This window comes from Galeopterus variegatus, unplaced genomic scaffold, assembly GCF_000696425.1.
Source record: "Galeopterus variegatus unplaced genomic scaffold, G_variegatus-3.0.2 Scaffold3414, whole genome shotgun sequence".
Lineage (NCBI taxonomy): Eukaryota > Metazoa > Chordata > Mammalia > Dermoptera > Cynocephalidae > Galeopterus > Galeopterus variegatus.
Genome location: NW_007729525.1, coordinates 108,061 through 116,248, shown reverse-complemented (window position 1 = coordinate 116,248; position 8,188 = coordinate 108,061). Strand labels below are relative to the sequence as shown.

General features: G+C 44.4%; 1 protein-coding gene across 3 annotated transcripts in view; it reads left to right on the top strand.

Moving 5' to 3' along the window:
* TBC1D9B (TBC1 domain family, member 9B (with GRAM domain)) overlaps nt 1-8,188 on the top strand; it is a 46,510-nt gene that overhangs the window by 20,746 nt on the left and 17,576 nt on the right. The gene's annotated exons all lie outside the window — the stretch shown is intronic.

Here is an 8,188-nt window from a genome sequence, read left to right as displayed (position 1 = left end):
GGTCCCCGGTCCGGTACGGGGGCAACACTGAGGGTTGCGATCCGTTGCCGGACACAAAAAAAAAAAAAAAAAAAAAAAAAAAAAAAATTCTTATTTTTTATATTTTGAATAATTGCCATACCGTTTTCTACAGCAGCTACCCCATTTTACATTCCTACCAGCAATGCACAGGGTTCCAATTTCTCCACATTCGTGTCAACCTTTGTTATTTTCTGGTTTTATCTTTTTTGTTTTGTTTTTACATAAAGGCCATCCTAATGGGTGTGAGGTGACATCTCATCATGGGTTTGATTTGCATTTCCCTAGTGATTAGTGATGTTGAGCATCTTTTCATATGTTTATTGGCCATTTGTATATCTTCTTTGGAGAAATTTCTTTTTTCAAAAAAAGATGACCGGTAAGGGGATCTTAACCCTTGACTTGGTGTTGTCAGCACCATGCTCAGCCAGTGAGCAAACCGGCCATCCCTATGTGGGATCCGAACCCGGGGCCTTGGTGTTATCAGCACCGCACTCTCCCGAGTGAGCCACGGGCCGGCACTTTGGAGAAATTTCTATTCAAGTCTTTTGCCCATTTTTAAAATCCAGTTGTTTGGGTTTTTTTGTTATTGTGTTGTAGAAGTTCTTTATATGTATTCTAAATATTAACCCCTTATCACATATATGATTTTCAAATATTTTCTCCCATTCTGTGTGTTATCTTTTCATTCTGTTGATTGTGTCCTTTGATGTGCAGAGTTTTTAATTTTGATGTAATCCAATTAATTTTTTTATTTCATTATCTGTGCTTTTGGTATCATATTCAAGAAACTATTGCCAAATCCAGTGTTAGAAAACTTTTCACCTACATTTTGTTATGAGTTTTATAATTTTATAGTTTTTGTATATGATGTATATGGTATAAGTTAAGTGTCCAGCTTTATTCTCTTATATGTGGATATCCAGTTTTCCCACCACCATTTATTGAAAAGACTGTCCTTTCCCCATTGAATGGTCTCAGCACCCTTGTCGAAAACCATTTAACCTTATATGTAAGGGTTTATCTCTGGGCTTTCTATTCTAGTCTATTAGTCTATATATCTGTCTTTATGCCAGTACCACACTGTTTTGATTACTGTAGCTTTGTAGTAAGTTTTTAAATCAGGAAGTGTGAGTCCTCCAACTTTATTGTTAAAGATTGTTTTGGCTACTAGAGATCTTTTGAGATTTCTTAAGAATTTCAGCATGGATTTTTCTATTTCTGCAAAAAAAGTTATTGAGATTCTGATAGAGGTTACATTAAATCTGTACATCACTTTGGGTAGTATTGACATCTTAACAATACTGAGGCATCCAATCCATGATCATGGAATGTCTTTCTATTCATTTGCAACTTCTTAATCTCTATCAGCAACATTTTGAAGTTTCAGTGTATAAGTCTTTTGACTCCATTGTTAAGTTTATGTACAAGTATTCTATTTAACACTATTTTAAATGGAATTGTTTTCTTAATTTCTTTTTTTTTTCAATTGTTCGTTGTTAGGTTTAGGATATATTTTGGAATTAGACCTGAGAGAAATGATGGATCAGATATGGGGTATGGGAGAAAGAGCAGAGTCAAAGACAGTGCTGTGGTTTTGAGCCTGAGCAGCTCAGAGAATAAAATGCCCATTTAATGACATGAAGAAGATGCTGGAAGAGCAGCTTTAGAAGGTGAAATCAAGGATTTTGTCTTGGTCATAATGGAGTTTGAGGTGAAATATAATGAAACTGAGAATCAGCCTTTGAGATGGCAAAATAGAGATTATGGTGACCTAGACAAGAGTTGTTCATTGGAGGGACTGGAAGAAAGGTCTGATTGGAGTGGCCTTCACTTGGGACAAGGTGTCACTTCTCTCCCAGGGTGACAGAGATGCAAAGGATTACTCAAAGCCCATTTCTTCTGAGCAGTGAGAGGCCCCAAAGGGGTTAATTTTCCAAGAACCCTCAAGAGAGAAGCATTCCTTGGAAAAGTAACACTGAGCTGGGGTCTTCTCTCAGTATTTATTCTCCAGGCCAGAAAGTTATAGAAAAGGAACATAGATGGTTACAAAAGAACAGTAAGATAATTGTCATGGCAACAATCATTAGGTTTGGCTGCACCAAGGACATCTGCCCTTAGAGCCAGCAATTTTGCTGTGTTACAATTCTTTATCTACAACAGAGACTTTAGCCCAGGGAATGTTTCCTGTCTTTCGCAAGCTTCATATTTCTATGTGTAATTTTTAAAAGTTAGGCTATACGTGAAACTACAGGGCTTTGGAAGCTAGGCCCTGTGAAATACATTTGCTTTATTAATGTTAGTGTACTCCACAACAAGGTAGTGGCAGCAGGGTGGTTTTTGAAATCTTACTTTATTTTCTCATTAAAACACACAGAGCAACTTTAAGAATAAAAATACAAACCCACAGACAACATCTGCTGCAAAACTAGGTGAAAGGATATCACCACAAACCCCAGAATAGAAGTCAGACCACCAACTATAGTGTGATTCCGTACAGAAACAGAATCAGTAGCTGTGCTGAGGCAATGAGAGGGAGAGAAAAGAGGTCTCTGATAGTCCTGAGAGCCAGGGACTCCATAAACCAGCAAACAATACTCCACCAAAGAGCCTGCTCAGTAAATGGAAACCCCAGCAAGTGAATCTGAGAAACGACCAGTGAGACAGGGAGCAGATTTCTTAGGCTCCAGTTTACGATGAGTTAAAAAACAAAACAAAACAAAAACATAGAATTCTACTAACGGGTTAAGGGAAGATCAGAGAAGGCTAAGGCAGCCTAAGCCCTTGAGCATCTCAGACACACCCAACCAAAACTTTCCTTCCAAAGGGAAGGAGCCCACCCCAAGGAAAAAAAGAGCTGGGATTAAGCTGGACAGGAAAACTGCGGGTTAAGGAGAGAGAAGCTTCAGATACTAGAGAAAGCCAATCTCAGAAAGTACTGGAGAGAGAGCTGTGCAGGGAGACTATACCAGAAGAAGGACCCCTCCACCTATGAAGTTCAGAAAGCTATCCTGACCCACATTTGCCCCATACATAAAACATCCTCCTAAAAGTACACAAAAAATTATATCATTTAAATATGAGTAACAGAAAGATATTATGATCACACCCTATACAAAGATACCATTGGGGAAAAAATGAACCAAATAGCCTTCTACAGACAGTGAAAGCACACCAGAAAAACACTCCCCCAAGCAGATGAAAATTGTTCCCTAATATTTAAAGATGAAAAGAAATAGAAAAAATATAGAAACTAGTAAAGAATGGTATAAAACAAAATTTTTTTTAAAGATGACCAGTCAGGGGATCTTAACCCTTGACTTGGTGTTGTCAGCACCACACTCTCCCAAGTGAGCAAACCAGCCATCCCTATATAGGGATCCAAACCTGTGGCCTTGGTGTTATCAGCACCACACTCACCCAAGTGAGCCATGGGCCGGCCCATAAATTTTTTAAAGTTTAGAAAATTCAGAAACAAAATGAGTAATCTACAGAAAAATGTGGAGAGTTGACAGATCTCAGAAGAGGATTAGGAAAAAATGTAATATTTTGAAATGAAAACCATATGAGCAAGAACACAAAAATGGATACCATAGAGACTGCATTAGGAGAACTAAAGAAAAGATAGGAGAAAATGTAATTAGAGGACAGTCAAAGAGAAAAAAATAGTCCAGAGAAGTGATAAAGAAGTTAGGCAAAGAAGATCCAACTTATGTTTAATAGTAGCCTCCCCTCCCCCCACCCAGCTCCTGCCCCACTAAAAAAAAAAAAGCCAAAGCAGTGGAATAATAAATAATAGAAACAATGATTCAAGAAAACTTTTATGAAATAAAAGAAGATTTGAACCTACATAGTGGAAGGGCACATTGTATGTGAAAATCAACACAGAATGGTCAGTACTGAGACATAAGCTAGTAAACCCATTGCACTTTAAAGATTTAAAAAATTATTTTGGCCAACCAGTCAAAAAGACCAAGTCACATATGAAGGAAAGAATATCAGAGAGATGTCAGACTTTTTCATAGTAACATTTTATACAAATATAACATTTTAAAGATATACAATAAAAGAAAAGAATTAGTAGCTAATTTCTTTTTTTTTTTTTTTTGGCGGTTGTCCAGTACAGGGACCCAAACCCTTGACCTTGGTGTTACAACACCACTCCCTAACTAACTGAGCTAACCAACCAGCCCATAATTTCAATATTACTCATAATAGAGAATTGACATTACCTTAATAAGAGGGAACTAAGGGAACTATATAAAAATATAAGATTAAAGGTAATTATTGAGAAATAAATGTACACTTTCTGATAGGAAAAAATACTTGAGAGTATTTTTTGAGGGGGGAAAGGATACAGTGAGTTTAAGCAACTCAAGAAATTTTGTATAAAGGTTAACAGAATAATGGGGGTCACGTATGGGGTGGTTAACTTTTTAATGCAAGTATAACATTGCACTAGTCCATTTTGTTTGCTTATAGTTTCTCAGGCTGGGGAGTCCAAAGTCCGTCTGGTGATGGGGACAGTGACCCAGGGGTCTCACATTGCAAGATGGTGGAAGCAGAGAGAGCAGAGAGAGAGACAGACTCTCCTCTTTTAAAGCCCTGAGAACCACGCCCCTGACCACCATTTCTAATCCGTTCACTACGGCGTGGTCCTACAATCCAATCACCTCTTCAAGGCTCCACCTTCCAATTATAATAGGATTTCCCACCCTCTTAACAGTCACAGTGGGGGCTACGTTTCTAATACATAAAACTTGGGGGACACAATTCAAGCTTCAGGGAGTTTTGGGGGGACACAATTCAAGCTTCAGGGAGTTTTGGGGGGACACAATTCAACTGCAAACATGCGTGCACTAAAGTGCACAGATCACAGTATACAGCTTCATGATTTTTCACAAGGTGAACACGATGCATGAGCAACACCCAGTTGAAGAACGGGTAGGGTTTTAGGGGCAGCAACAGCATAGAGCTGTACTGATGGGAATGAACCCAGTGAAGAGGGAAGAAAATGATGGTGCTGGGAAGAGGAGAGGACAATTGCTAGAGAAAGGTCTTGGGGGTAAGAGGGGATGCGATCCAGGGCGTGAGCGAAGGGAGAGGTAGGCCTGGCATGCATGGCCGCAGATGCAGGGAGGCACACAGGTGGGTGGATGCCATGGAAGGTCTCTTGGATTGCATCTCCTGCTGCTTGCTCAGTCATGTGGAAGCAGGAAGTGCAGTTCGGGAGGAAGTGAGGGTGGACAGGTGGTTTGGGAGGTTTGTGCAGGACAAACATGTGAAGGGGTTACCAAGAAGGGGAAGGAACTAGACTAGGAAAATATAGGATTCCAGTCAGCACCAAGTGCCTACCTGAGGCCAGCAAGCCTGAATGTAAGGGGTAACCCAACCTGTGCCTCAGCAGAAAGCAACCTTGGCCCTGCCAGCTCAGCTCTGAGCATGCCATCTCACCAGGAGTATGTGTCTGTCACACAGGGCACATCCTGCAGTCTGTCTCCTTTCCTAGCACTGAGATTTTTGTTTCTCTAAGTTGCTCCATGGCTTTTGAGTCTGTATGTATCCTGGTTTCTCTTGGGGAAACTCAGGTGCAAAGCAGAATCTCTGCAGACAGGGCCCTATTGGTCTGCACTGGGGTTGTGCCCACTGGATTCAGGCAGCTTGTTATAAAAATTTATTTATGTCAGGCCGGCCTGGTGGTGCACTTGGTAGAGTGCGGCGCTTGGGAGTGCAGCAGCACTCCCGCCGAGGGTTCGGATCCCATATAGAGACCGGTCTGCTCACTGGTTGAGCGCGGTGCGGGCGCAACACCAAGGGTTGCGATCCCGTTGCCGGTCGCGGTGTGGGCGCGACACTGAGGGTTGCGATCCCGTTACCGGTCACGAAAAAAGACAAAAAAGGAAAAAAAAAATTTATTAATGTGTACCCAAAATATATTAGCAAAACACCAGCTGGGGTGGTGGCGTGAACTGTGGGTGTGAACCTAGCAGAGTTACTTCTTTCTTTTTTCTTTTTTTATTAAAAACAGCTTTATTGACGTAAAATTGACACACTGTACATATTTAAAGAGCATAACTTGATAAGTTTTAACATGTATATACCACCTGTAAAACCATCAACACAGTCAAGGTCAAGTTTAATGATCATAGAGAATTTGAAATGTTTTGGGAAGATCCGGCACCCCCACCCCTGCCCCTGGGTGGAGTGGGCACAGGATGAGAGCTGACAGGAGGGTGCAAGGAGCAGAAAACCCAATCCAGGCTGGAGCCCACCAAAGAGGAGTTTACTGACCCACAAAGCTGGGAAGAGCAGACAGTGAGCCCACCTGTCATTGAGCTGGGCTCTGTGCACTGGACTTAGTTTGTGCCAGGACAGCATCATTCTCAGGCCCCATGTGGTGCCAGGATGGTGGCAGCAGCCTTTGTATCCTCCCTGGATCACCCCAACATTTCTTCCAGATGCACCACAACATTTTCTTGGTGGCAACTGGGTGACACAGTAGCCCCGAACCCACCCCTGAGCCCAGAACAACATTAAGGGAGCCATCACCTTGGGCCTCAATGGAGCCCATGAAGCATGGGGCCCAAAAGCTAGAGGGACGTGCCCCAGATAAAGACAGGGAGCTGCTCCTGGCAGAAGGGGAAGTGGTCAGTGGCCACTTGAGAGCGGTATTGTTCCTGCTGGTGGATGCTCTGGGAGGGAGCTGAGGGAAGAGCAGACAGACATGGGTGCTGGCTCTGGACCACCTGACCACATGGGCTAGAGGATGAAGCGCTCCCTGCACAGGCCATTCCCGTGGGTGGAGAGGTCACCTGGAAGTCAGGTGCCTGCAGCCAGAACACAGTCAGCCTCCCACACACTGTGCCTGACTTGTCACAGAATCTGGTGCTTCTGTGAGAAGATGGGTTTGAGTTCTGACATAAGACCTCCCTGGGTGGGGTCAGGGTCTCCATATCCTTCTCCATTGTGGGGGACTAGGAACTTACCATCTGTCCCTGTTGGCAGGGCAAGGACTGCAGGCAGGGGCTCCAGAAAGTCAGGGGGAGGATCCTGGAGGTGAGGGCTTCCTTGCAGACCTTTGTCCCTAATGCTCCCCTCTTCTGTTTTTCTGCCAGCCCCATATTGCCCACCTGGATGCCCTCCCCAAACTACCCCAGGGTCTGTTTCTCCTACCCTTGGACTATGTGCAACAGGAAAGCAGATTCCCAGGCTCCTCTACTAGGGAGGGGCCTACAGCCATACCGGTGGGTGCTGCATGCATGTAGGAGCACATGCCCCCTCCTCTAATGCAGGGCCCTGTGTATGGTTAGACCTTGTGGGGGAAAGCAGCTCACAAGCAGAGATGCCAAGCACAGGTGGGGGACTCCCTTCCCCACACATGCAGTTCTAGGTCTGCATCTTTCTTATCACTGCCCAAAGCCACAGCAAACTGCTAGGGAGAGACCAGTCTTAACTTGTCACAAGTGTCTAGAGCAGAGAGGTGGTGTGCCTACTGCAGGCCACACCAGTCATACCAGGCACGGGGGCCAGCGGGAGAAAGATGGAAAGCTCAGGAATTTCTACTGCTTAGAAGCAGTGGCCAGTGTGAGGAGGGTCTCAAAAACCCTTCTCTTGCTGAGGGGTCCTTGAGAGTACAGGGGATGTTGGGCATGAGGGAGAGAGGACAGGAAAGGACTACTTCCCTCACTCAGCAGACAGTTGTTGAGGGTGGACCTGTCCAGGCCTGGCAGGCACCTGCAGGAGAGGTTGCATCAGTCGGGACTCTGAAAGAGCAGGCTGTACTGGACGGGTGCAGTCAGACTCAGGACTGCACCTGTGATCAGAACTTGATGTCACCCTGCCTCTGCTCCACTTTCCCCTGTGGGTCTCAGTTCTTGGGCTCTGTGGGCCTGCTTGTGTGCTGTCTCCCAGCAGTCCCAATGGGTATGGCTCAGTGTCCACACCTGAGCTGGTTACTATGGCCAGGGTACATGGTGTTCAGATGGGCCAAGTCTGAGCCCTGGTCACCCCCAGTGCCAGTGGGGTTGGCACTACTATAGTACCAGACCTGAGGACAATCAGAGGGTGGTGGGCACAGGGTGAGTACCAACAGCAGCTGTCCTCTACAGAGCTTTCACAGGATCTGTGCACCCCAAAGGCTAGAACAGGGAAAGTGCCCAGGGAGCAGGGA